This window comes from Peromyscus californicus, unplaced genomic scaffold, assembly GCF_007827085.1.
Source record: "Peromyscus californicus insignis strain IS unplaced genomic scaffold, ASM782708v3 Scaffold_20__1_contigs__length_68692818, whole genome shotgun sequence".
Taxonomy (NCBI): domain Eukaryota; kingdom Metazoa; phylum Chordata; class Mammalia; order Rodentia; family Cricetidae; genus Peromyscus; species Peromyscus californicus.
In genome coordinates, this window is record NW_026294503.1 from 38864016 (window position 1) to 38892009 (window position 27994).

Below are 27994 nucleotides of genomic sequence, written 5' to 3' on the forward strand. Positions count from 1 at the left end.
AAGTTGGGAAGACAGGACCTGTTGGAAGAGATGCAGGGAGAGTCAGAGGAGGGGATGGGGAGCGGGTATGATCATGTTTCACTGTATATACATATGAAGTTCTCAGAAATAAAAAGTAATAATAAAACCTCCAGAAGAGTGAGATTTGTGCTGCGTGGTGGAGGTGCACACCTTTAATCCCAGCACTCAGGAGGCAGAGCCAGGCGGATCTCTGTGAGTTCGAGGACAGCCTGGGCTACAGAGTGAGTTCTAGGACAGCCAAGGCTACACAGAGAAACCCTGTCTTGAAAACCCCCCCCCAAAAAAAAGAGAGATTTGTGATGCTAATTTAAATTTATTTTTATTTGAATTTAACAAGGGGGAAAGAAAGGCAGGCAGGCACATTAAAGAAGGCGGATCTCTGTAAGTTCGAGGTCAGCCTGATCTACAGAGAGAGTTCCAGGAAAGGCACAAAGCTACACAGAGAAACCCTGTCTCGAAAAAACAAAAAATAAATATATACATATGTTTATTTTTAATTTATGTGTGTGTTTATATGCACATATAGTTGTGAGCTGCACGTGCGGGTGCTGGGAACGGAACTCAGATCCTTTGCAACAGCAGCAAGTGCTCTCAACTACTGAGCCGTTTCTCCAGCCCTTCAATATTTCCTCTATATGAAAATTTTCCCCAAAATATCCTTTTAAGTTCAAGAAAGCTTGAGGCATGTCCAGGATGAAGTCATCACGGCTTTCATAAAGGAGGTGTCCCTGGTGTTTGTACAGACTGACATCTTGCCGTGAGAGATGAGTCAACCCGTTTTGCTGGCCAGCACTGCCCTGAGGGCCTGGCCCTTACACACACAGTCCCTTTGCTTCCGAAAGCCTGGTTAGCTTCCCCAAGCCTTCTCCATCCTGCTACCCACCCCACCAGCAGCCCCACCCCACCCCTGGCTCTCCAGTACGTAGAATGTTGGAGCAAATAGAGTTCTCTTCCTATTCCCACGTACCCCTTCAACTCCTGCAATCCAAGCAGTTCAGCTCTTGCCTGCTTTCCATATTGGGTGTTCATGTAAGGCAGAGAATTCAGCAAAGAAGCAGTAGTGTGATGCTTACTGCTCCTGGCTAGCCTCCAGGCCCTTCACCTTGAGAACTCACTGTTTCAGGCTAGTCCCCAGACCACTGAAAACCACTACTCCAGGCTAGCCCTCAGGCCCTTCATTCTATGTGAGAGCACAGCTTCCCTTTCTGCCTAAACAGGCGTAGGTCATTAGCAGTTGGCGGGGTTCTGGAATTGTAGGGTAATTACCTGCCCCCTAATTGGCAGCAGATGCAGGCCTTTGGGCATGGAAAGTTCTCCTTGAGCGGGTTCCTAACAGGATAAGGCAGAAAGTGCCAGATGAACACATGCTGAGGGATAGACAAGAATGAGTTGCTCTTAGGTTCTTACCTGTGGCCTGCCTGGTGCCTACGCCCTCAGTCCCATCAGGGATGTGGACTCCTTTTCAGAAGAGCAAAGTGGGGGAGCCGTGGGTGCATCTCACGGTGAAGCAGTTGCCTAGCATGCCCAAGGCCTGGGCTTGCAGTCCCCAGCACTGCCAGAAAAGTAATAATAAGAGGAATTTAGGACTAGGAGCATGTGCTTGCCAGGCATCCTCACAGCACAGGCCCACGGAACATCCTGGGTATGCCTTGGTGCTCTACCTCAAGTTTCTGAAGGCTTTCCCACCAGGAGAGACAGTAGTCACACTGGAAGGCTAAGGTACAGTCCTCTGTCTGTGGAGACACTCCCCAAGAACCAGACCCCCCCAATGCCTATGTCCCCAGAGGCAGAGTCCAGTACTGGAAGTCTCCTTGAGTATGGAAGGGGCTTTAGAAAGAATTCCCTAGGCTGGTGTGGACACAGGGATGGTTTGGAATCAGAGTGACAGGTTCAGTCCTAATTCTGTCCCTTATTCCTGAGGCTTCAGGCAGATCATTGCTTTTTTTTTTTTTACTGTTTTTTTAAAAATAATTGATTCTATTTTATGTACATTGGCATGAGGGTTTCAGATTCCTGGAACTGGACTTACAGACAGTTGTGGGCTGCTGCCATTTGGGTGCTGGGAATTTGAACCAGGGTCCTCTGGAAGAACAACCAGTGCTCTTAACTGCTGAGCCATCTCTCCAGCCCCAGATCATTGCTTCTGAGAACTTTAGTCTCTTCCTCTGGAAATGTTAATACAGTACTTCAGGTAGAGTGATCAGCAGTTCAACAAAGACCCCAGCAGGAGGATCAACCGTGGGGAGAGAAGGAACAGAACAAGCTGGACTCCTTCAAATGCCTTTGCTGTCAGAGCTCTGTGTGTGCATGTGTAAATACATGTTTGTGTGCATAATGTCCTTGTAGGAGTGATGTCTGACTCAACATCCCACCCAGTCTGTGACTTGGGATGTGGGTCTGATGTGGTAAGAGGCCAATACTACAAGCAAGGACTCCGATGGAGAAACAGAGCCTCTCAGAAGAATGGAGGGGGAACTTGGGAAAGCGCATGCGCACACCGAGCACAAACGCTGACCTTCAGTATGGCAGAAGCCAGCTTGCAGCTTTTGAGAGGCTACTGTCCTGCATCTCACGCCAAAACCCAGAGTCCACAGGGCAGCGAATGACCGAGGGCCATCACAGCTGTACCTCTGACCCCTGCAGGGCTCTGGCCTTTGCACACAGATAAAGCACATACCCAGCCCGGGACTGGTTAAGGGAAAGGACTTCTGGGAGGTGCCCCCATCCGTGTGGCTCCACCATTTCCCCTCTACCCTTAACCTCCCTGTCCCCAGCAGCTTTTCCTAAACTGGTTTTAACCGTACACCTACAGGGACTAGGAGACCCCAGGTGCCAGTGTCCCACTCATAGTGAAAGTGGTCACCCCAGTCTGAATTGCAAGCAACGGTTTCTCACGGAGGGGAAGCTGCAGCAGCAGAAGCTGCAAGTGGCCGGGCACATCACAGCCAAGAGCAGGAAGAAATAAGCCTTCCATGCTTGGTACGCTCCTAGCGTTGTCTACTCCTATACAGTTCAGGGCCACAGAGCAGGGAATGGTGCCACCCGAGAGTGGGCGGGGGCAATCAAGACAATCCTCCACAGACATGCCCACATGCCAATCTGATCTTCACAACCACTCACCGAGACTCTTCACAGGTGATTCTAGGTTGCATCAAGTTGACAATTAAAACTAATCATCAGGATTGGAGAGATGGTTGAGCAGTTAAGGGTTCTTCTTGCTCTATCAAAAGACTAGAGTTCAGATCCCAGCAGCCACAGCAGGCGGCTCACAAACACCTGTAACTGTTGCGGGATATCTGATCACACTGTGTGAAGATGTCTCTGTTTTACCTCAACTGCCTAAGGCACCTTCTGATTGGTTTAGTAAAGAGCTGGATGGCCAATAGCTCGGCAAGAGAGGATAGGCAGGACTTCTGGGGAGAGAGAGGAATTTGGGGGAATAATCCGAGAAACAGGGATTCGCCAGCCAGACTCAGAGGAAGTAGGCTGTGTGGTATTGAGGAGTGGTAATGAGCCACGTGGCAGAACATAGATTAATATAAATGGATTAATTTAAATTTTAAGAGCTAGTTGGGAACAAGCCTAAGCTAAGGTCAAGCTTTCATACTTAATAAGAAGTCTCCTTGTCATTATTTGGAAGGTGGTGTTCCTAAAAAAGTCCAACTGTTTGCCAGGCGGTGGTGGTACACGCCTTTAGTCCCAGCACTTGGGAGGCTCACTCTGTGAGTTTGAGGCCAGCCTGGTCTACAGAGTGAGTTCCAGGATAGGCTCCAAAGCTACACAAAGAAACCCTGTCTTAAAAAACAAAAACAAAAACAAAAAATCCAGCTGTGGTAATATATTGTGCACCCTAATAAACTTGCCTGAGGATCAGAGGACAGAGCCAGCCACTAGATTAGACATAGAGGTCAGGGAGTGGTGGCACACACATTTAATCCTATCACTCGAGAGGCAGAGATCCATCTGGATCTCTGTGAGTTCAAGGCTACACTAGGCTACATGAGATTGATCTGTATAGGAGAAAAAAAGAGCCAGGCAGTGGTGACACACGCCTTTAATCCCATGAAGAAATACGGCAGGGCAAAGAAAGGAATATAAGACATGAGGAAACAGGAACTCACTCTCTTTAGGCTGAAGATTTTGTAGAGGCAAGAACTAGTGGCTGGCTATTCTGCTTCTCTGATCTTTCAGCTTTCACCCTGATATCTGGCTTTGGGTTTTTTATTATAAAACCATCTAAGATTCGAACAACATCCAACTCTATATAACTCCAGCTCTAAAGAATTCAATGTCCCATCTATCATCAGTGGGCATACATACCTACACACACACACACACACACACACACACACACACACACACACTTGTTGTGGGATATCCACCAAAGAAGACTGCTCTCAGATGTGGATTTAAGGCACCAGAAAGTCTTTATTAGCTAGCTGGTGACTACACTGGATGCTCAGGATCCCAGTGTAACATTGAGCCTTTCTCAGGGTGAGCTTTTAAGAACAAAAACCATGTCCTGGGCTGACATACTTCAGGTAACAAGAATAGTCAACCAGAAGCGGAACTACAGAAGCCAAGAGCAAGACTGGTACATTTAGAGTCTTTCCCAGAACTGTGGACTTTGATGGATGAGGTCTTTGTTTTCTCTTTTGGCAGGTGGTGCTGTCTACATGCTGAGTTTTACACTCTTGAACGGCACTCATGGAGTTAGTTGTGCTAAGGTCTGGGGCCCTGTTACAATATTTTGTTTATTTATTTATTATTTTATTTTATTTTTCTGAGATAGGGTCTTATAGTTGGTTGTTTGTGCTCTTTGGGGGGACCGCCACCCAGCTCCCAAATAAATCACACATGGAGGCTTATTCTTCATTATAAATGTCTGGCCTTTAGCCTGGCTTGTTTCTTGCCAGCTTTTCTTAACTTTAAATTACCCCATCTGTCTTTTGCCTCTGGGTTTTTTCCTTTTCTTACTTCTGTATATCTTACTTTCACTCTTACTCCATGGCTGGCTGGGTGGCTGGGTGGCTGGTTGCCTGGGTGGCTGGGTGGCTGGCCCCTAGCATCCTGCTTTCCTTATTCTCTTGCTCGCTCTTCTTCCTCTCTTGTTCCTTCTTCCTTTCCTCCCATATCTCTCCTATTTGTTCTCTCTGCCTGCCAGCCCTGCCTACCCTTTTTCCTGTCTTGCTATTGGCCATTCAGCTCTTTATTAGGCCATCAGGTGTTTTAGACGTGCAAAGTAACCCAGCTTCACCAAGTTAAACAAATGCAACACAAAAGAATGCAATACATCTTTGCATCAACAAGCAAATGTTCCACAACAAATGTAACACATTTTAAAGTAATATTCTACAACAGGGTCTTACTATGTCACCCTGGCTGTTCCAAGAACTCTCTATATCAACTAAGCTGGCCTCAAACTCACAGATATGTACTTGCCTCTGCCTCCCTAGTGCTGGTACTAAAGGCGTTTATTACCACACATGGCTATATATTTCCAAAAACAAACAAAACAACAGCAAAAGCTAACCATTACACCCACCTAGGGGCCCCAGGTGGGAGGTGCACCTGTTCTACTGTGTGTTGGCTCCAGCAGTGGCAGCTGATGCCCATGTGGAGCTCCTCAGAATCTGCTGGGAACTTTTAAAGACCCTAGAGATCCAGCCCCACCCAGACCCCCTGGGTCAGAATTCAAAGCCAAAAGTCCTGGCTCCAGCTGATAAACCAGCCTGCCTCCATCTTAGGCTTGAAAGCCGTCTTATAGTAAAGACAAAGTAGATTTATTCCTGCTTATGGTTAAATCTCTGTTTCTCAAGGACTGGGCTATGCTCTACCTGTAACCTGAAGTACAAATGGTTCTGCACTGCCTATTCCAGGAACGGCCATCACGTCTTTGTTTCAAAAGGTTGTTATGACCACCTGTTGTCATAACCACTGAAAGGAAAAGCATCAGCTCAGGACCCCCAGGACCAAGTTCTCAGCACAAAGATTTATTTGCCCTGGAGGGACAGAAGGCAGGGAATAAGGGACAAAGGAAGACAGTAGATAGAAGACAAGGGAGAAAGGGAAGGGAATGAGGGAAAAGGGGACAGGGATATTTGTCCCAGCGGGACAAAGGACTGCCTCTGGATAGAGAGGAGACAGATGTGGCACATAGGCAAATGGCAGTTTATAAAAGTATAAGGGAAAACCCCCACTTAGGATGATGTGTTTAATTTTAATTAGGCATGTTAATTAGGTGAGCCAAAGGGGTCTTTTGATTGCTGGACTTCAATGCTTGGGTAGCTAGACCTTGTTAATCAGCCTCAGGAGGAGGAAGTGGCCAAATAAGGGACTAGGCCTTGGGGGCTAGCTTTAGGAATGGAGTCTAACAGTTCTCAGTAAGGCAGAGGGAATGGCAGAAGGACAAGGCCTGCCAGAGCCACGCTTGCCACGTGCCAGCTGGCCAGAGTTCCTTCAACCACTTTTTGTTTGTTTGTTTTTGTTTCGAGACAGGGTTTCTCTGCGTAGTTTTGACACCTGTCCTGGATCTCACTCTGTAGACCAGGCCGGCCTCAAACTCACAAAGATCCGCCTGGCTCTGCCTCCCGAGTGCTGGGATTAAAGGCATGCGCCACCCCTGCCCGGCAGCAACCATGTCTTTTTTTCAGGAGGTTGTTATGACCAACTTGTTATGATTCTGCTCTGCTTCTGTGACCCCGCCTGTTTGCCTGCCAAATCCCTCACTTAGAAACCCCCTACTCTCCAAGTATAAAAACCCGAATCTTACCCATGTACAATGCTGATCTCTTGAATCTCATCTTTAGGGAGAGATAGCCTGTGTACATGAATTTTTTTAAAAAAAAGGCTTGCTTTAATTAATTGCTTGCTTTGATTAATTTGGCCATGATTTGGGTCTGTCATCTGCCTCCTCCCATCTACGCGGTTAAAGAAAGCAACAAGTGAGTCCAAAGTCATCGCCTAGAGGAAAACCTCAGGCCCCTTGCTGCCTGTCCAGGCTCTTAGGAGCTGGGGTTCTACACCTCCATCTCTAACCTGACCTCCTTTCTCCCCCAACACCTCGTTTATCCCACATTCCTTCTGGAGCAGACAGCACCCACCTCAAGGCTGTTTACAATTTTCCTGCTACCAAGGATTCCTCCCTCCAGTAAGCCACTTTCCTTCCAGCAAACTCCTACTCATGCTCCAAGACCCTACCCAAAGAACACACCACCAGGAAGCCCTCCCTGACTACTCCCCACCCAAATGCTTCCCTACACACACCACATTCCTCTCCACCTTGTTCTCTTGAGGGTAAGCCTCAAGCCAGCCTCATTATATGGCAATTTGGGTGGTACTGGCCTGACTTTGCACAGTACTCAAAGCAGGACCTAACACAGGGTGTGAGTTTATGTTTTCTGGGGAGACGTAAACGTACATCCTTTTCTTCTAGGTGCCAAGGATGAACGGAAGTAGAGTCCCACCAAAGTCCAACTTGGGGAATCAGTGAGTTTATTGAACCTACAGAGTGTGGGGAAAGGGCTGCTTACAGGAGCGTGGGTGACCCCAAACCAGCCACAGGACTGGAAGGTCTTATGATCTCCCTGCTTCAGTTAACCTCCCACGGTCTGTACACTCGAGCACAGTGGTTCTCGACCTTCCCAATGCGGTGACACTTTCATACAGTTCCTCATGTTGTGGGGACCCCCCCCAACCATAACATTATTTTCATTGCTACTTCATAACTGTAATGTTGCTACTGTCGTGAATCATAATGTAAATCTAAGGCCAGCCCTGTGAAAGGGTTGTTCAACCCCAAAGGGGTAGCAACCCACAGCTTGAGAACCACTGCTCTAGTGTCTCCTGTGACCACAAGGTCATGTGCAATTTAAGGCAGAATGACATACAAAGGACTGGGGTCTGCAGGGCACAATGATTGAGATCGAGTAGGGGTCTAGTGACCTCCCCAGTCTCTCCTCCTCTTCCTCCTCCTCCTCCTCCTCCTCCTCCTCCTCCCCCTCCTCCTCCTGTGAGGGAACACCAGCAGTTAATGAGCTAGCTCGTGAGGTTCATCCACAAGTAGTCACAGCTGCTCTGAAAATGACGGCCTTTATGCCTGGAAGACAGTGCTCCATAGCGGTCTGGCTTGTGGCAGGTAACCCCGAGGTGGCTGAAGGCTTGTTAGGAGACTTAGTTGGAGCTTTGCAGCTACTGTTCTGGAGGGACAGAAGGTGGCCAGGGTTTATCCATTCGCTTTTAAGCTATAAATGGAATCTACACTCTTGGATAAAAAGTCACCCCGTGGGGAGCTGTGCAAGGCAAGCACCGTGATCCTCCCACACTCGGCCCTGCTCTGTCTCAGAGCTGAAACCTACCGGAACGCGCCATCCCCATGCAGAGCAGCGTGGGGAAGCTTTGGCAGGTTTCTCTGCCCATTTGGGCTGTGGCCCTCCATGGTCATGGGAGGGCCTGTGGGCAACGTAACACTCAGTGAATGTGGCCCTGGTCTCACATATCTCCAGTCACCAGGCCCTCTCAGTGCTGTCCCTGAATGCCCAGGTGATTGGCATCTTTTAGGTGGATTCCACATGGGCAGAGCCTGCCTGTGGCCAGGGGCTGTACCTGTCTGATTCTCTGCCAGATGGACAGAGCTGGCACAGACACCCAGTTTTGGACCTTGATGACTATCTGTCCTTCATTCCTAGTGTGCCAGGCTATACCCCGGGCTACCTGGGCTCCTGGGCTCCTGAAGATCTAGACAAGCAGGTGCCCCTGAATAGGCTTTCTGAACCCAAGATGAGCCTGGCCTGCATTCATTCAGCCCCACTTGCTCCCGGGTCCATGCTGCTTGAAGTCTGTCATAGGCCAGGGAGCTTGCTGGGCCACAAAGGGGAACCTGGAACAGCAGAGGGTCCCTGATCTGGGTTGGCACAGGTGGAAGAGGACTGGGATGTATGGGGGAGGGGCTACATCTCATCAGGTCAGGTCAGCTAACCACCCAAGGCACCTCAAAGGCTGCAGATGGGCTCAATGTGCCATGACAGCTCCACAAGCAAGCCTCAGCAAGGCTGGAGGACCAAGAGGGGCCCAGGAAATCAAGATCCCCCAGTTGGAGTGAGGTCACCTGACTCACATCTTCAACCCTCTGCTTCCTGACTTCCTTGGTTAGAGAGGAAGTGGCCTTGAGCTGGGGGGGGGGGGGGTGTGCATTTAAAAGGGTACTTTGACATTCTCTCAGGGAAGGGTGTGAGGAAGGAGGGTGGCTGGGTATTTTTGGATGCGGCTTAGGAATCTGTTCCTCCTCCCCCAGCACCATGGCAACCAGCAGAGCCTCCAGCTGCCTGCTCGGGTGGGCCAGCAACTCAGACTACATGCTCCCTGTCTTCTTAGCCTGGGGAAGCACAAAACTCTGCTGTCCTGGGCACATCGCTTCCCCTCTCTGGGCATCTGTAATAAGATAACAATATGAACAGGTAGCCGTGGTGACACATGAGGCCAACCTGGCCCCTGGCAGGACTCACAGGAGTCGGGTGCCCAAAGTGATTAAGGAACTGCTGGAGTCAGGGAGGGAGCTGTGGGAGTCCCTGGATGGCCCTGCAGGCAGTCTGGAAGTTTCTACAAGGCCAAAGTGGCCTGTCAGCATGAGCTGCACATCTCAATAACAAGCCTGCCTCGACATCCCTACGGTGCTGAGTCCCGGCTAATAGTGCGACCAGGATTTTAGGTTCAAAGCTCTACTGTGGCAGTCCCAACAGGCTAGGCTTGGCCACTGTCCCAAAGACCAATTAAAGAGATATTAACAAAGGACAGACAAAAGGATCCAGTGACCCCAAAGTCTGTCTTTGGGTTGCTGATATAAGCTTTGGATTTAAATAGAGGATCCAGGGGGGACAAAAGGTGTGTCACTAAGCAGTCTGGTCTAGGTGTGGTCCTGCCCATCACTATCTCAGCTCAGGCCCTGCAAGGTGGTCCGGAGAAATCCTTGTTGCTGCGGGAACAAGCTGCCTCATAGGGAGCAATTACCCCTGCTCCAGGATGCAGCCTTGCCCTCTCTGGTAGCTGCCTTCAGCTGAAGGTGGGCTGTCCTGTGAGGCTCTGTGGGTCCTGGAATCCAATCCTGGAATCTACAGGCTCAGGAGCCCCATTGGAGGCCTGTCAGCACTTTTAAGGGATTCTAGATCGGAATGGTATATGGTGTCTCAGTAACTCCTGTCCCTGTGACTTCAGTCTTGAGGAGGGATGAACGAGTTAAAGACACTCTGAGCAATTAAGATGTTGACCTTACAGGTGAGCAGGTGACCGGAAGAAAAGGAGACACAGGCAGGGAGGCCACACCTCCACCCTGCTTTTAGTCCCCTGTGGACCGGTGAGGAGCCAGTGTATGTTAGGAAATATGGCTTTTAGGCCAGGGAAGGAAGCTCTGTGTGAGGCGGGCACAGGCCGCAGGGAAACTCGGGGAAGGTCTGCTCCAGCAGGAGGTCTCAGCCTCCATTCTCACACCCTTCCCGTTCCACTGCGGCAGCCCTCAGCCTCAAACTTAGGCTGTTTGGGGAGCCGAGTCAAAGCAGGAAACCACCTGGGCCACACATTCTTTTTACAGCTGCCGTAAAAATCACTGCCACAGACCGAACCCAGAAATTCATTCCCTCAACTGTAGGGACAGAAATGTGAGCCGAAGGACTGGCCCTCCCTCCTGCCTGAGGCTCTAGGGAAGAGGCTCTGCCTCTTCCAGCTCTGAGGGGCTAGGGGCCTTCCTTAACTGTGGCTGTCATTCTTTTTGTTGTTTTTATTTAAAGACAGGGTTTCTCTGTAGCTTTGGAGCCTGTCCTGGAACTCGCTCTGCAGACCAGGCTGACCTCAAACTCACAGAGATCCGCCTGCCTCTGCCTCCCGAGTGCTGGGATTAAAGGCGTGCGCCACCGCCGCCCAGCGTGGCTGTCATTCTTATCTGCACTTTGCCTCTCCTCTGGATTGTGTCTCTCTTCTTCACACAGGGACATCAGCTATAATAGGACACAGGACCTCCCTAATCCAGGGTGGTCTCAGTTTAACCCACTGAATCTGAAAAGTCTCTAGTTCCGCACAAGGTCATGTTCCAAGGTCATGAGTAGTTGTGAGTTCTGCAAGGCACTATCAGCCTACCACAGGCTCTGTATGGTGCTCAGGGGACAGGGCAGTGATCACACAGGGTGGCCAGAGTGAGTCTAGGTGAGGCCTGGACCGAGCGGAGGGCCCAAGGTGTGCTCTATAGGCAAAGGTAGGGACAGAGACACCATTGGCCAGGCCTTGTTCTCCTTCTTCCCAAGGCCCCTCCCACTGCCTGGTATCCCAGGAGATTTGAAATCCAGGCCCAGGCTGTGGTTGAACTGTGGAGTCAGAACCAGGTATGTTGGTTAGTTTTTTTGTTTGTGTTTGTTTGGTTGATCTTTTGAGACAACTATGTAGCCTTTGTGGGCTGAACTCACAGGTGGCTGCCCACCTCTGCCTCCTGAGTCCTGGGATTAAAGGTGTGGTGGTTTGAAAGGAAATGAACCTCAAAGGGAGTGGCTCTCTTGGGAGGTGTGGCCTTGTTGGAGTAGGTGTGGTCTTGTTGGAGGAAGCGTGTCTCCGTGGAGATAGGCTCTGAGGTATCATGTATGCTCAAGCCATAGCCAGTGAGAGTCTACTTCCTGTTGCCTACATATCAACATACAGCAGCTCCTTCTCCAGCATCATATCTACCTGCACACCGCCATGCTCCCCACCATGATGATAATGGACTAAACCTCTGAAACTATAAGCTGCTACCTCAATTCAATGTTTTCCATTATAAGAGTCGCCGTGGACATGGTGTCTCTTCACAGTGATAGAAACCCTAAGACAGAAAGCATGCATTACCACACTTGGCTGTTGATTAGTTTTAGTTGTCAACTTGACACAACCTAGGAATATTTATTTTTTTATTTTTTTATTTTATGTGTATGAGTGGTTTGCCTACATGCTACGTGTATGGATATATACCATGTACCTGTCTGGTACTAGTAAAGGACAGAAGAGGGCACTAGATTTCCTGAAACTGAAGTTTACAGACAGTTGTAAGTCTCCGTATGGCTCTGGGAACAAAACCTAGGTCCTCTGGGAGAGCAGCCAGTGCTCTTAACCACTGAGCCGTCTTTCCAGCCCCATGGGAAGAGATGAATTATCCAGATCAGGTTGACCTGTAACTATGTCTGCAGTGAACTGTCTTGATCTTTAATTGATGTAAGAAGCCCCGACCCATTATGGGCGGCACCATTCCCTAGCACAGGCTCCTGAACAGTATAAGAGGAGAAAGCTAGCTGAGAGGAAGTGAGCAAGGGTACCCGTGTTTATTCTCTCTACCCTTGTCTGTGAATATGGTGTTTTAAGTTCCTGTCTTGACTTCCTCACAATAAGGGGTAGTAACCTGGAATTGTAAGTCAAATAAGCCCTCTCTCCCCTAAGTTGCTTTTTTGTCAGGATACTTTATCAATGCAACAGAAATAAAGCCAGGACACCAGGGGCTGCCCAGGCACCAGCTGTGGTGGTTTGAAGGGGTGTGGCCTCCATAGACTCATGTGTTTGAATGCTTGGCCCATAGGGCGTGGCCCTATTAGGAGGTGTGACCTTGTTGGAGGAAGTGTGTCATTATGGAGGCGGGTTTTGAGGTTTTATATGCTCAAGCTACACCTAGTGTAAGATACAGTTGCTTCTGCTGCCTGTGGATCAAGATGTAGAACTCTCATCTCCTTCTCCAGCACCATGTCTGCCTACTTGCCACCATGATGATAATGGACTAAACCTCTGAAACTGTAAGCCAGCCCCAACTAAATGCTTTCCTTTATAAGAGCTGCTGTGGCCATGGTGTCTTTTCAAAGCAACAGAAACCCTAACCAAAACACCAGCATTGGTGCCGCTCTTGCCTGTTCCCACCTTGACCATCTTTTTTTTCCCTGAACTGGCTCTGGCTGCCATAACAATATACTTGGGCTGCATGGCTTAAACGACAAGCGTTTATTCTTCACAGTTCTGGGGGCTGTAAGCCTGAGGTCAAGGTCCTACTGGTTTGGTTTCTGGTGAGACCTGCTTCCTAGCTCATGGATGGTGGCCTTGTCACTGCGTCCTCACATGGTGGAGAGTCTAAACTGTCGATCATCTCTCCTCATAAGGATATTCATCCTCTGGGATCAGAGTCCCATCCTCAAGACTTCGTCTAACCCAGTCACTTCCTCCTGGCTGAGACTAAGGCTGCAGTATCAATATGGTAAGGGATGGGGGTGCACAGTGCGCCTCAAAGAACTATTTTCTACCTCTCCTTTTTCCTTCATCGAGGAACCTACCCATGCATTCTATTCATACCATTAAGCACCTACTGTATGCAAGCACCGGCTGGGTGGCAATACAGGCTGCCTCCATGGAGCCCCAGCTGCCTTTAAAGCCCAGGTTAGGGGCTATGCACACACCTGGCCCACCTTCTTTCTCCCCCAAGCCTGGGACTTAGTTCTCCAAGGTCTCAACTTCAGGAGAGCTGCTGTGCACGTGCTGAAGCAGCAATCCCTTAAAAGAATAGTAGCCCCTAGGTGACACCTGAGATGACAGCCTCCTGGGACTCCCCTGTTGACTGCCTGGGTGACCCTGGGTGGCCTTTCTTTCTGGGGTGCTGCCTCCTCTGTTGGCTCTCAGACCTGCCAACAACCCCTTAGCCAAAGTCCTTCCATGCCATCTGTTTCCTGCTGTGATGGTGACAGACATAATTTGGAAAGTAGCCAAGGAGAGCAAGGGCCTGGTCCCTAGGCCTCAGCTGTCCCTTCCAGTGAGTGGAGAGAATGATGAAGAGGCAGACTAATGGTCAAGGACCACAAAGATCTGGGGCATGTGGGACCAGACCTTCACCCCTCACCCTGTGTCCCTGTCCTTCTCACAAAGGACTCAGGCTATCAGGGCCGGATCAGCATCCCTGGTCAACATCCCTAGTAAGGGGATGTTACCTTATCCTCACATCCTCACATCTGGGCATCCCCTCTGTCCCTCCTCGCTTTCTGGTCTGTGACCTTGGTGAGGGTCTTGCTGGATCGGGGCGGAGCCTGCTATGGGGATGCTGGCTTCTCTTGCTGGTTGTTTGTGGCTCGATGACAAAGTACCTTCTGCCTCCTTTGTCTGGCTCCTTCCTGCCCGCCCTTCCCCACACATTTTTTTTTTTCACCTTGAAAAGAAAATGGATTCAAGCCTTCCAACCAGCTTCCTGCAGTCACTCCCAGAAGCCACCCACCCCAGCTGTGACTTCATCTGTGCCCCGGGCCGCTCTGCCCAATACCAGCAGCCTCCCTGGGAGCCTGCTGAACACCATTATACCACCCCTCAACTGACTGTAGCCCTGTGCCCTTCTGCCAGCCAGCCTCGCAGGAAGATCACACCGGGTGGGCTGACAGGGGCCTGTATGGTGCGTGGTGTGTGGAGTCTGTGCTGACAACTCCCTTTCCATCCCCGTGTGTGTGTGTGTGTGTGTGTGTGTGTGTGTGTGTGTGTGTGTGTGTGCTCCTGCAGCCACATGGCTCATTTGGGGAGATCATAGGTGGGACAAAGCCAGGTAAGATGTGCCGGGCACATCGTGGGCAGGTGAGAGGTTCTTTGTGTTATCTTGTAGGGTTCCACTCAGGTCTTAGGCCTAGACTCTAAAACCTAACAGGCGAGGAAGCTGTTGACAGTCTAGGTCAGGCTGGAACAGGGTGGCTGCCCAGGTCAGCAGGTTGTAGGACCGGGAAAGAAGTCCTCCACTCCATGGAGCAGGCTATGGCCAGTCTGAGGCCCTGCACAATTGGAGCTGTCCCCTTGCCCTTCAGCGTGGGGACACCCTTGGGGAAGCGGGACTTCCTGAAAAGCAAGAAGCAGGTCCTGGAAAGGAAGTGATTTCTGCGGCATCACATCCCTTAGGAGACAAGAGCAGGAAGGCAGGCACCCTGCGTGGGCAGCGCGGCCTGTGTGTGACCCTGGGCGATGGCTCATGGATGGTGACTCCAAGATCACAGCTGCTCCCATCTGAGACGGTCCCCCGGGGACTGTCTGCTCCATGCTCAACGACCAACCCTGCCCAGGCACTTCCTGGGGGCTCTGTGGGGATGGACTTGGGCCTAGTTTTCCCAGACAGCTATATGGTGCCCCCTGCTGGTCAATGCTGTCATTGCCAGGGAGAAGGTGGAAGGTTGGAAGCCAGGGTGGGGGGCCGGGGTAGGGATGGGGGTTTAGGGGGGGCTTGGAGGGCTGGGGGTGGGGGTGGGAAGCTTGTCATGTAGCCATGCCTCTTGAGTGAAAAGTAGCAGAGCCACCAGGACTTGGAGTCAGCTGCAGCTCCCCAACAGCGTGCTTGGCCGCACAGCTGGCTGGCCCCATTGTCACTAACCCGGGAGGGGTACATCCGCTCTCCTCTTCCTCCTGGAAGTCCCCCTCCAAAGCCACTAACACTTAGAAGAACCTTGGCTCACAGACCTCTATGGAGCATGAACTCAGGCTGAGACTGGGCCAGGGCCACCAGGAACTAGGAGTGGGATAGAGATAAATGGGGTGTGCTCCCCAGGGGGACCGCATTCTGGTGACCAAGTAAGAGCAAACGTTGTTTACCATACAGGTGACGAATGAACACATGGTTAGAGCAATGAACTCAGACATGGAGAGAAGGGAGTCAAACTCTTAGCCATCTGTCAAACTCTTACTCATCCTGCAAAACCCCGTTTAAGCTAGAATGGTGGTGTATGCTTTAGTGAGACCAAAATAAAAAGTGAAAAAGACCCTTTGGCTAGCATGCACAGTCTCCAATATCACAAACTAACCAACCACCATGTTCAGGCTAGGAAAAAAGCCTGAAGTCCTTCACAGAGATCACCTGGCACATTTCACTTCAGAACAGAACACAGTGCATCTTAGCACAGATCCCTTGGGGCTGGAGTTACAAGATAGTGTGAGCTGTCAACATGGATGCTGGGAGCCGAACTTGGGTCCTCTATAAGAGTAATACAAACTACTCTTAACCCCTGAGCCATCTCTCCAGCCGGAAACACTCTTAATCGTGAAGCCCTCTTTCCAGTCCCTCTCTCAATTTTAATGGGACTTTTTGTTGGTGGTGAATTACTTGTACAAAATAATGGGTTTCGCTGGCTAGTTTGTGCGTGTGCACTGTACATGTCCCCATCACCCTCCCTTGTTCCACCTCCATTTATTTATGTTTCATTTCTCGTCCTATAAAGCGCCTTCTACGTCCATGTTGTTGTTGTTGTTTAATCTAGAGTCCACTATAAGGAGATATTCAATGTCTTCTGTACCTGACTTAACAATCATCTCTGGTTCCATCCATATTCTTGCAAAAGATGAGATTTTATTTTTTATGCCCAAAGACCTTATTTCCTTTCTTCATTTAAAAAATTAGCTGAGTGATGGTGGTCCATGCCATCAATCTCAGTACTTGGGAGGCAGAGACAGGCAGATCCCTATGAGTTCTAGGCCAGCCTTGTCTACAGATCAAGTTCCAGAACAGCTAGGACTGTTACACAGAGAAACCCTGTTTTAAAAAACCAGTTACACACACACACACACACACACACACACACACACACACACACACACACACACACAATTTGCTTATTTTAAAGATTTATTTTATGTGTATGAGCATTTGCCTGTATGTATGTATGTATGTGCACTGCATGTGTGTCTGGTGCCCCAGGAGATCAGAAGAGGTCACTGATCTGGAACTGGATTTGCAGATGGTTGTGAGCCCTAATGTGGATGCTAGGAACTGAACCTGGATCCTTTGTGAAAGCAGCAAGTGCTCTTAATGACTGATGATCAAGGGCTCAGCATCTGCCACCACCACAGTGCTCTTAGAGATGTCCTTATTGAGAGCTTGGTGGCCTCTGGGGCTCAAAGCTTTGTTTTTTCTTTATGTGTGTGTGTATATATATATATATATACACATATATATGTGTGTGTGTGTGTGTGTGTGTGTGCCTGTGTGAGTTCATGGGCACCACGTGCTCTAAGGAGCCCTCAGAGGCCAGAAGGGGGCATCAGACCCCTTGGAGCTGACTCATAGGCAGTTATGGGCTGCCATGTTGGATTTTGGGAATCAAACCCAGGTCTTCTGCAAGAGCAGCCAGTGCTCCTAACCACTGAGTCATCTCTCCAGCCCCACCCATGGCTCCCTTCTGAAGCTGTTTATAGTTTCATGACTGCTGAATGACCTCTCATAGTTTCTTGGTGTGGTGGCAGTGGCGAAGACAGGCCTTTGGGTGACATCATCCTTAGTCATGACTGCGGTTCCCTGGCTTCACCACAGTACAAAAGTAGCCCACCTCTCCCTCCCGTCCCCTCCCCTCCCCTTCCCTCCCCTCCCCTCCCCTCCCATCAGCCTTATGACTGCAGTCCTCTGGCTTCACCACAGTACAAAAGTAGCCCACCTCTCCCTCCCCTCCCCTCCCCTCCCCTTCCTTCCCCTCCCCACCCTTCTATCCTCTTTCTCCTGTTCTTTCTCTTTCTTCAGACAGGATCTCACCATGTAGTTCTGGCCTAGAACTTGCTCTGTAGACCAGGCTGGCCTTGAACTTGTAGAGATCCACCTGCCTCTGCCTTCCGGGTGCTAGGATTGAAGATGTGCACCATCATATCTGGCTTTTTGTTTTGTTTTGTTTTGTTTTTGTGGCTATGGGGTCCTTCACTAGGACCTGGCCTTGCTAATCAGGCTGGGCTGGTTGGTCAGCAAGCACCAGGCATCTGCTTGTCTCTGCCCTGGGATTCCAAGTGCACACCTTCACCTCCACCCTTGGCTTTTTCCTCGGGTGCTGGGGATGGAAGTCGGGTCCTCATGCTTGAGTGGCTGGCACTGCACCCACTCCCCAGCTCTCTCCCCAGCCCCCCTGAAGATCCTTTTTCTGTTAGGATCTTGTCTACGGTACCTGTGGCTGCATGACCTGGGCACAGATTTGGGGGTGGGATGCAATACAAGCGGCAACAGTAAAAGGGTACAGGATGTGACGACCTGTTCACATTTGGGAAGACGGGGTTCATTTCAGGGGTTCCTGGGGGAGAGAGGGTGTCAGTGAAGATGCTGAGGCTGTAAGTGGGCAGGTCACAGGGTCCTCGATGACGCCCACAGTGGAAGGGTCAGCTGGGAGGCTGGGGCTATCTTAAGAGTGCGGGCAGCCCACGGTAGCTCTCTGGGTCAGGGCAAGCTCTCTACTAAAGGTCTCTTCCCTCAGGTCATGTGACCCTCCTGACAGCCTCCAAGGCAGTAACATCAGTATCTCCAGGTCACAAATGAGGACACTGGGGTCTCCAAGGCAGAGCCATCAGCTGAGTGGACCCAGGTGCTAAGTGAAGAGCTGAGGCTTGAGCCAGATCTGGCCATCTTCTGCCTGCCACTGGACTACTAAGCCAGGTGTGGGAGGTGGCCTGGAGAATCTACTTTTTCCGTATTTGGCTTGGGGACGTATTCTCTCACGGCCTTAGCTTTGTGTTTGCAGAGCTGTAGGTGATGCTGGGGACCGTGACTGTCTTAGGACGCAGGACAACTCTGTGACAATGCATACTGTTTGTCTTGCTGACTGAACTTTTCAGTGCATTCCAGTTGAGGTGTGTCGGTAAAGGGTATAGAGATCAACCACTCTGGAGACAGTTTTAGGGAACAGGGTCTGCCTTACTGTGCGTGAAGAACCACTTACAGAGGGAAAGCTTATCAACGTGATTGGTTAGCACGTTCCTTCTGATTGGGCAGTGGGTGCTCGGACCACCAGGGTCTCTGTGTGGAAGAAGCACTTTAAAGGAGACGTGGACAGCGCAGACGTGTCCGCTACTGGACAGCGACCAGCTACTCACGCTACTTTAGAATTCAGTGTTCTGACTTTCAGAGCATGGTGTGCCACGCTTCTTATTTAGAAGAGCAGTGTGCCAGGTAGGCTGGCCGCCATGTCATGCCTGAATTTTCTCTTACAGTGGTGTGTGACAGGGGACCAAGCAGCCAGTTCCTGGAGCCCTGGAGGTCAGACCCCCGGCCAGAAAGCTCCTGGAGTAAGGGTTGGCACAGGGTGGGCACCAGGTTCTGCTGAATGCCACAGTTACCTGGCTGTGAGCAGATGAGGCCAGCCCAGCCCAGCCCAGGCTTGACCCTTCTGAGGCCATGTGAGTACCCAGGCAGAACTGCCCTACCTGTGAGGGTCATAAGACCTTTGCTTTCTCTGAGGGGAAACAAAACATTAAGTGTGCAATTATGTAACTGTTTGTTTTGAGATAGTCTGACCTGGAACTTACTAGCTAGCCCAAGCTGAGCTCAAACTCAGGGCAATCCTCCTGTCTCACCCATCCCGAGTGCTGGGGTGACAGGCACACACCATCACACTTGGTACTAAATGTACAACTGTCACATGACTGAGGTATCTCACTTCTAGATTCGCATTTAGTTGGAGGCAGGGACTTTGCACATCTACTTTTTTGTCTCATTTTGTTTGGGGGAGGGGGTTGAGACAGGATCTTACTATGTATCCCAGGCTGGCCTGGAATTTGCAATCTTCCTGCCTCCCAAGTATTGCAATTACTGCACTACCGTACCTGTGTGGTGCTGGAGGTCAAGCCAAGGGCTACGTGTATACAGGACACCACACTACCAGCTGATCCACATCCCCAGTGCACAGTTTCTACTCCTAATGGAATCCAGCTTTCTTTATGTGTTTCCTTCATGTTGCCTGAGCTTCTGCTATCATTTGCAAGAAGCCATTGCCAAAGCCTCCGGTCACAAAGATTCACCCGTTTTCCTCTTAGAATACCCCAGTTTTTGCTTTTGTATTTGTCTTAGATCTATTTTGAGACTTTTGTTTGTTTGGTACGTAGTGTGAAATAGGAGTTCAGCTTCGTTCATTTGCATGCCGAGTTGTCTCAGTACATTTGTTGAAAAGACTCTTCGCCCCTGTTGCTACCTTTGTCAAAGATCAATAGACTTGCTGACTTAACTCAATAAGAACGTAACTCTGAGCTAGGCGGTGGTGGTGGTATGTGCCTTTAATCCCAGCACTCAGGAGGCAAAAGCAGGCTGATCTCTGTGAGTTTGAGGCTAGTCTGGTCTACAGAATAAGTTCTAGGACAGCCAGGACTGTTACACAGAGAAATCCTGTCTCAAAACAACAACAACAGCCGGGCGGTGGTGGCGCATGCCTTTAATCCCAGCACTCGGGAGGCAGAGCCAGGCGGATCTCTGTGAGTTCGAGGCCAGCCTGGGCTACCAAGTGAGTTCCAGGAAAGGCGCAAAACTACACAGAGAAACCCTGTCTCGAAAAACCAAAAAAAAAAAAAAACCCAACCATACAAACAAAAAAACAAAATCAAAAAACTTAATTCTGACTTGACCTAGAATTCTTTTGTTGTTGTTTCTGAGATAAGGCCTTGACTGGTCTGGAACTTCATGTGTACACTAGGCTGGCCTTAAACACACAGAGATCCACCTGTCTCCGCCACCTGAGTGATGGGATTGAAGGCGTGTGCCCCGCCCGATTTAGAATTCTATCCCATCCATCTATTTCTTTACCACTCAGTCTGTGCAGTAGCTTTGTAGTAATTTTTTTATAGCTGGGTCTCTCTCTGTGAATGTGTGTGGAGGCCAGAGGTGGACATCAGATGTCTTGCTTTGTCATGCTCCCCTTTATTTTTGAGGTGGAATCCCTCACTGAACGTGGGACTCACTGATGGCTCTAGACTGGCAGGCCAGTGCACTCCGGGGTCTGCCTGTGTCCTTCCTGCCCCAGTGCTGAGGTTACGGTTGTGTCCCACCACACTGCAGTTTTTCACATGGGTGCTGGGGAACTGAACTCACGTCCTCCTGCTGATTCAGCAGGTGGTTTTACAGATTGAGCCATCCCCCCAAGCCCTGCAGTCAGTTTACAAATAAGGAAGTGTGAAATCCACAATTTTTAACATTTTTCAAAACAACTTTTTTTTAAAAAAAATTATTTTATATGTATGTGTGTGTGATGTAGGTACATGCACCACCTGTGTGCAGGAGCTGGCCGAGGTCAGTCAGGTGTCAGATGTCAGATCCCCTGGAACTGGAGTTACAGGTGGCTGTCATGTTGGGTGCTGGGAATAGAACCCAGGTCTTCTGCAAGAGCAGTAAGTGCTCTTAACCACGGAGCCATCTCTCCAGCCCTGAATTCCCCCAATTTCTTTTTCTTCTTCTCTTCAGGGGTTTTCTGGTTCCTATGAACTTCAGTCACTGTCAGTGTCTGTACGGAAGTCACCCGAATTTGGAGCGGCTTCACTGTATCCATAGAGCAACCAAATCGCACAGCTGTTCGCTCTGCACCACACACACACACCATTACCAGTTAACAATGGTAGCACAGCAGAGAACAGCCTGATGCTTGTGTGGTGACACACACTGTGAATGTGTGTGTGAGAGTGTGTGTGTGTAGGGGGTGCGGGGGTGGGGGCAGGGGTGTCATCTCTGATGTGCTGTTACTGTCCAGGGTTGGAGCTCTTACTTGAATAATCAGCCGGGACTCCTGGGTTGTTCTTTGAAACCCTTGGGCAGTCTGAGGGCTGGGAGCAACAGGCTGTTTCCCAGCAGCTCAGAGCTGGAGCCTGCACAGCAGGGAGCGGGCAGCCCTCCTTCCAGGCCGGAACTCACCTTAGGGTCAGACACACACACTGTTGTTTAATTTTTAATAAAAAACTTTAATGTAATTTATTATTATTATTATTATTATTATTATTATTATTTTTAGAATAGGGTCTTACTACATAGACCTGGCTGACCTGGGACTCACTATATAGACCAGGCTAGCCTTCAGCTGTCAGTGATCCACCTGCCTCTGCCTCCTGATCAGATTTTTAAAGTCACATTTATTTGTTTATTTGGAGGGGGAACCATGCCACTGTGTGTGCGTGGAGGCCAGAGAACAACTTACAAGAGTCAGTGCTCTTTTCCCACCACATGAGTCCTGGGGACGGAAGTCGGATCTTTACAACTGGCCACAAGGGCTATTACCCCTGAGCCTTTTCTGTTGTTTGGAGACAGGATCTCCCTGTGGAGCCCTGTCTAGCCTGTTAGTCACTATGTAGACCAGGCTAGCCTGGAACTTTTTTCGATCCTGACTCCTTTGCCTCCCCAGTTCTGTGGTTTGTTTACTCAGTGGCAGCCTTCTCCATGTGCCCACTGTTATAATTCCTAGCCACTCCTCCGGCTACATGACCACACATGCGCTGTCCAGTAGCCAAGCAAGAGGCTTAGTGCGCAGCACGATCATGCAATCTATGCACACGCATGGCGTAGTGACGTAAGCACATATGTGCATGTGCAGGGGGAACCTATAAAAAACGGGTTCCACATATCCCTCCTCTCTCTTCCTGCACGACCTTTCCATAGGCCTTAGCATGCCCCTCTGTTCCCTTCCCTTAATAAATTCTTATAGTGGATTCTGTTGTGGCTTTTCTCGCATGGTAAACAGCGCTGCTTAATGAATAACATTGCGCCACTTAATAAATAACACCCACTCTGCTGCTTCCTACATGTGTTTGCACTGCCTATGTGTGTGGTATTCCCCTGGAGGCAAAATGCCTTGAGTGCCAAGATATCACTGCATGACCTTCAGAGACTTCAGCAGTGAAGCTCCCATCTGCCCCAGGGAAGACACAAACTTTTTCTTCAAGGAGAAACAAGGTTGGGGCCTAGCTCTGCCATTTCCCCGAAGTCCTCTAGGGGGCATGATACCATCGCCTAGCCCCGCCATTTCTCTGAAGTCCTCTAGGGGGCATGGTACTATCTTCTGCTGAAGGACCAAGAGATCTCCTGGGCAAGGTGAGGGGAGCTCGGAGATTCCAGGATGCAATTAGTTTTCTCTTGTGTCTCAGTTGAGGAGACTGAGGCACAAGGAGGGAAAGGGATTTGCTATTTGTTTTGTTGTTCTTGATAATGACAGGAAGCTCCTACCAGGGCATTTGGGACCCAAGCCCTGTCTCTCTTCCTCACTGTCTTGCTGTGGCCCGGCTGGCAACATCCTTGGCCTGATTCGTGACTTGTCCCAGGGCCTGCTAAAGGTGGGATGTCTGTGATTCTGAGTGAATGGCTGGATGAACCAGTGAGTGTGAAAAAGAATGAACAAAGATACCAGGACTGGTCTGTTATGTGTGAAAAAAGGCTGATGGTCAAACATTAGGAAGACTCCTGGGGTGCCTGAGAGCAGGGCCTGGAGAATCAGACAGGCCTTGTCTCATCCTCTTTTCTTGACCTGTCATAGTGAGTCTTTTTAGCTTATGTGTGTGTGTGTGTGTGTGTGTGTGTGTGTGTGTGTGTGTGTGTGTAATTGTTATTTGTTTTGTTTTGTTTTAAGACAGGGTCTCATGTAGCTTAGGCTGGCCTTGAACTTGCTCTTCTCATGCCCTCATATCTTGAGTTCTGGGATTACAGGTGCATGCCATCATGTCTGACGTCATGCTTTTATTCTTATCTCATGTCATGTCAAATCATTCACACGGATTCTATCTCTGTAGTATGTGATGACAGTTTCATTGGTTGACTGACTGACTGAATGATACAAAGCCTCATTGTTATTATTCCTGACACCCTCTTAGCCGCTTCTGGAGTCACATGACTGTGCTTGCGCTGTCATCAGTCAGGCAAAATACTTAGTCACTCCAGGGCCTTATGTCCAATGTAATCTGGGCACAGTGTGGTCACGTAATCTATGCGCATGTGTGGCGTAGCTATGTGAGCTCCCATACACATGCTCGAGGTGACCCTTAAAAACAGACTCCACCCATTTCCCCCCCACACACACACACGTTCTCTCTGGTAGGCCTACTCACGCCCATCTTTCTCCCTTCCCTAATAAACTTTAAAATGGGTTTTGTTGTGCCTCATGGTTTGTTCCTCATGCCCCATAAATGACATCAGTAAATAAATAACTTTCATATGTCCCAGGCTGGACTTGAACTCAATATGTAGCTTAGGAAGAACTTGAACTTTGTTCTTGAGACATGGTCTCTCTACACAGCCCTAACTGTCCTGGAACTCACTCCGTAGACCAGGCTGCCCTTGTTTGTTTGTTTGGTTTGGTTTGTTTTTTGAGACAGGGTTTCTCTGTGTAGTTTTGGTGCCTGTCCTGGATCTCCCTCTATAGACCAGATCTGACTGGCTCTGCCTCCCGAGTCCTGGGATTAAAGGCATGCACCACCGCTGCCCAGGAGACCAGGCTGGCCTTGAACCCACAGAGATCCACCTGCCTCTGTCTCCCGAGTGCTGGGATTAAAAGTGTATGTTACCATTACTAATATTCTGATCCGCCCCCTTGAAATCCTGCCCCTTGGTGACGTCCTTCGTCCTGACGTAAAACTCTGCCCCTTCTTCTCTCTCTTCTGCTTTCCTCTCATGAGCAAATGTCTTCCCATCTCAGAAGAACGATGGAGGAGCTGTGTAAATCTCACTCTCCCATATTGGTGTCGTTCATGACATCTTTTTAGATCCCAGGGGTCTGCTGGAGTTCTATGCTCACGAGGTATAGTGAACACTGCGGGGACCGGACACCAGCAAACGGATCATACCGTTGTCCCATCAAGACTTCGAAAACACGAGTTTAAAGAGGAGGCCATTGATCGCTTTGTGCTGACGGCAGCAGGGGCTCTGCCTGTGTGGAGTTCTCCTGTATTGAAGATGTCTGCGCTGCATAGCCATGGAACAGACCCCACAGAAGTGTCCAGGAGAAATACCTGTGGAAGCTGCTGAAGCTCGTGAAAGGATGGGACAGGGCACAAGTGTGGGGGTCGTGGGCATGTACATCAATAAAAGGCAACCATGCTTTCTCCTCCCCCAATAATGCCTTCCTCTGCTTTCATGTCATACGTATTCCACGACCTTTCCTCTCTCTCTCTCTCTCTCTCTCTCTCTCTCTCTTTCTTTCTCTCTCTCTCTCCTTCCTTCCTTCCTTCCTTCCTTCCTTCCTTCCTTCCTTTCTTTCTTCCTTTCTTAAAAAAAAAAAATAAGCCACGTAAAGATGGCTACCACACAAAGAATCTGGATTATGTTCTCTTTGATATTCGTAACTGAAGAAAAACATTTGATTACAAAAGCTGTTGAGTTATGCCAAAATGTATATTTTAAAGGTACCTTGACTTCAAAATTTGGATATAAGGATATGTTACTTTGGAAAGGAGACTCTGCTTTTGTTTCCACAGAAAGCCAGAGGCTATGGATTTGTTCCAGATTAAGACACATCAGGTTTGACCAGCCAAGACCACCTGAAAGGTCTCCGATGACACCATGGCCCAGATGATCCAACATCCAGAACCGTTTCAAGGCAACTGGCTCAGATGATACAGCCTCACGGACTACTCCATGATCCTAAAATTTTCTTTGTTTCCCCAGAAGATACATCGCCCCCCTCCAGCAGGAAGTAGTAAGAGAAGCTACGCCCAAATTCCCAAATATACCAAGCTGACTTTGGAGATGTGTAAAGGTTAAAACCTTCCTTTTTAAGAAAAGAAAAGGGGAGGTGCTGTGGGATGGTCTGTATGTCAAATGTGTTGCTGATTGGTCAATGAATAAATCACTGATTGGCCCGTGGCCAGGCAGGAAGTATAGGCGGGACAAGGAGGAGAATAGAGCTGGGAAGTGGAAGGCTGAGGGAGGGAGACACTGCGAGCCGCCATCAGGATAAGGAAGATGTAAAGTACCGGTAAGCCACAAGCCACGTGGCAAGGTATAGATTAATAGAAATGGATTAATTTAAGCTGTAAGAACAGTTAGCAAGAAGCCTGCCACGGCCATACAGTTTGAAACCAAAAAAAAAAAAAAAAAAAAAAAAAAAAAAAAAGGCAACCATGCTGTGCGGTATGGGTGAAGGAAGAAGGCACAGACATACACACCACACACACACACACACACACACACACACACACACACACACACACCCGCTTCCAGACAAGCAGGAAGGGTTTGGACTTCGAGCAGAACTCTTGCCAGCTCTGCATCCAACGTCAGCTTTCACATCCATTTACTCACTGTGGTGGTTTGAATGAGAATGCCCCCACAGGCTCATAGATTTGAATACTTGGTCGCCAGTTGGTGGAACTATTTGGGAAGGACTAGGAGGTGTGGCCTTGTTGGAGGAGGTGTGTCACTGGGAGGTGGGCTATGAGGTTTTATTTTATTTTATTTTGGTTTTTTTCGAGACAAGGTTTCTCTGTGTAGTTTTGGTGACTTTCCTAGATCTCGTTCTGTAGACCAGGCTGGCCTCGAACTCACAAAGATCCGCCTGGCTCTGCCTCCCGAGTGCTGGGATTAAAGGCGTGTGCCAAAATGGATTAACTGAAAGGGGACAGCCCTCGCTCAGTATGGGGACATGGTCCTGTGGGGGGCCAGATAGAAAGCATCCAAAGAAAATGCAGCAGTACCCTCCTTCCTGTCCGCCCCTTCCTCCCTGTCCACCCCTTTCTGCTTGTCCGCCGCTTCCTGCCTGTCTGCTCCTTCCTGTCTGCCTGTCCACCCCCTTGTGCCTGTCCACCCTCTCCGGCCTGTCCATCTCTTCCTTCCCGTCCGTCCCTTCCTTCCTGTCCGTCCCTTCCTTCCTGTTCACTCTCTCCTGCCTGTCCCCTTGTCGCTGGTTGAAGGATCAGTCCACTGCTGTCTCTGCTGCCATCCTCTGCTAACACCAGACTCCAGCCGCTTCCTTTCACCTTCCAACATGGACTGGAGACCGGCAACTCTCCAGGAACAGTCTAGACCTTCAGTGCTAGATTGGGCATGCAGCAGCATCCAGCTTTGAGGACTGAATGGCTGCTAGGTCCTCATTCTCTCAGGGTGCAGTAGCAAAGGTTGGGCTCCCCAGCTCCCCAACCCCTGTTGGTTCCAGTCCTCTAGGGAACCCTGCCTAAAATACCGTGCCCCACCCACCCACCTTTCTAACACGGATTTCTTGATGTCTACCAAGAGGGAGATGCTGGTGAGCATTGGCTAATGTGACTTCTGTCCCTGGGGTCCTTTCAATGAGATGATGATACTGTATAAAGATGCTTTAACAAGGACAGAGCTGCTGCAAGGTGCTGGTCCCAGACAGACACAGGGAGCAGCTCCACATTGGCATGATACCAATTCTCTTGCTGGGGTACCCTTTCACAGCACTGATTCAGCCCCTTTGGCTTTGGGTTTATTTACTCTATTTTAATTTTATTTTTTTTAAACATTTTTCTTATCTCTCTCCATGTGTGCTGTAGTCCTGGGGTGGAGGGGCAGAGGACAACTTGAGGGAGCTGGTTCTCTTGTTCTGTCATGTAAGTTCAGGAAGTTGAACTCAGGTTATCAGGCTTGGTGGTAATTGTTCTTTCCCACTGAGCCCTCACCCCAGCCTGGATTTAGCTTTAAGCATGAACTGCAGGGGCATGAAGCCATGTTTGGGGCCAGCTCGGGGTTTGTTAAGAGGGACGAGGGAGGGAGAAACGGAGCCCAGGAAGGGCAGGAGGAGGAGGAGGAGGAGGAGGAGGAGGACTCCAGCAGTGAGATGCACGATGATAAAGCTGGAGACCAGGCACCTCTGTGTGAATGGCAGAGCTGGGATAGAGACCTCTGGGGACGGTCTCCCATGAGAATAACAAGTCCTCTGAGGAACCGGGAGGGATGAGCACTCCTGTGGCCATGTCAGAGAGACAAGGTGTCTGCTGCTGAGCATCATGATTTGGATGGGGCTGGGGTGGAGGGAATAAGTCCAGCATTGGCTGGAGAGCCTTGGTTGGTCTCTTCACTTTCCCCCATGTCTCGCTGGCATCAAGGATGCAGGAGCTTCCTTGATTCAGGTGCCAGCTGCTGTAGCCCGTGATCCTGCAGACAGTTACAGGATTACTTAAGTCTTAGTTCATGCTGTGAGCAGAGGGCAGGAAAAAGGGAAGGAAGTGAGGCCCCAGACCAGTACTAGGGTGCTCAGTCTGTGGCTGGCACAGACTCCTCTCTGCAGCCGGAGCCTAGGTGGGGAAACTG

At 49.7% G+C, this 27994-nt stretch overlaps 1 long non-coding RNA gene across 1 annotated transcript in view; it reads left to right on the plus strand.

Annotated features, from left to right (window-relative positions):
- The window catches only part of LOC128116592 (uncharacterized), a 38544-nt gene extending 12956 nt beyond the window's left edge, over positions 1–25588 (plus strand). The window contains exon 2 of the long non-coding RNA XR_008220533.1: positions 24490–25588. This is a non-coding gene — a long non-coding RNA (uncharacterized LOC128116592). The remainder of the gene's footprint in view (positions 1–24489) is intronic.
- Positions 25589–27994: the final 2406 nt, after the last annotated feature.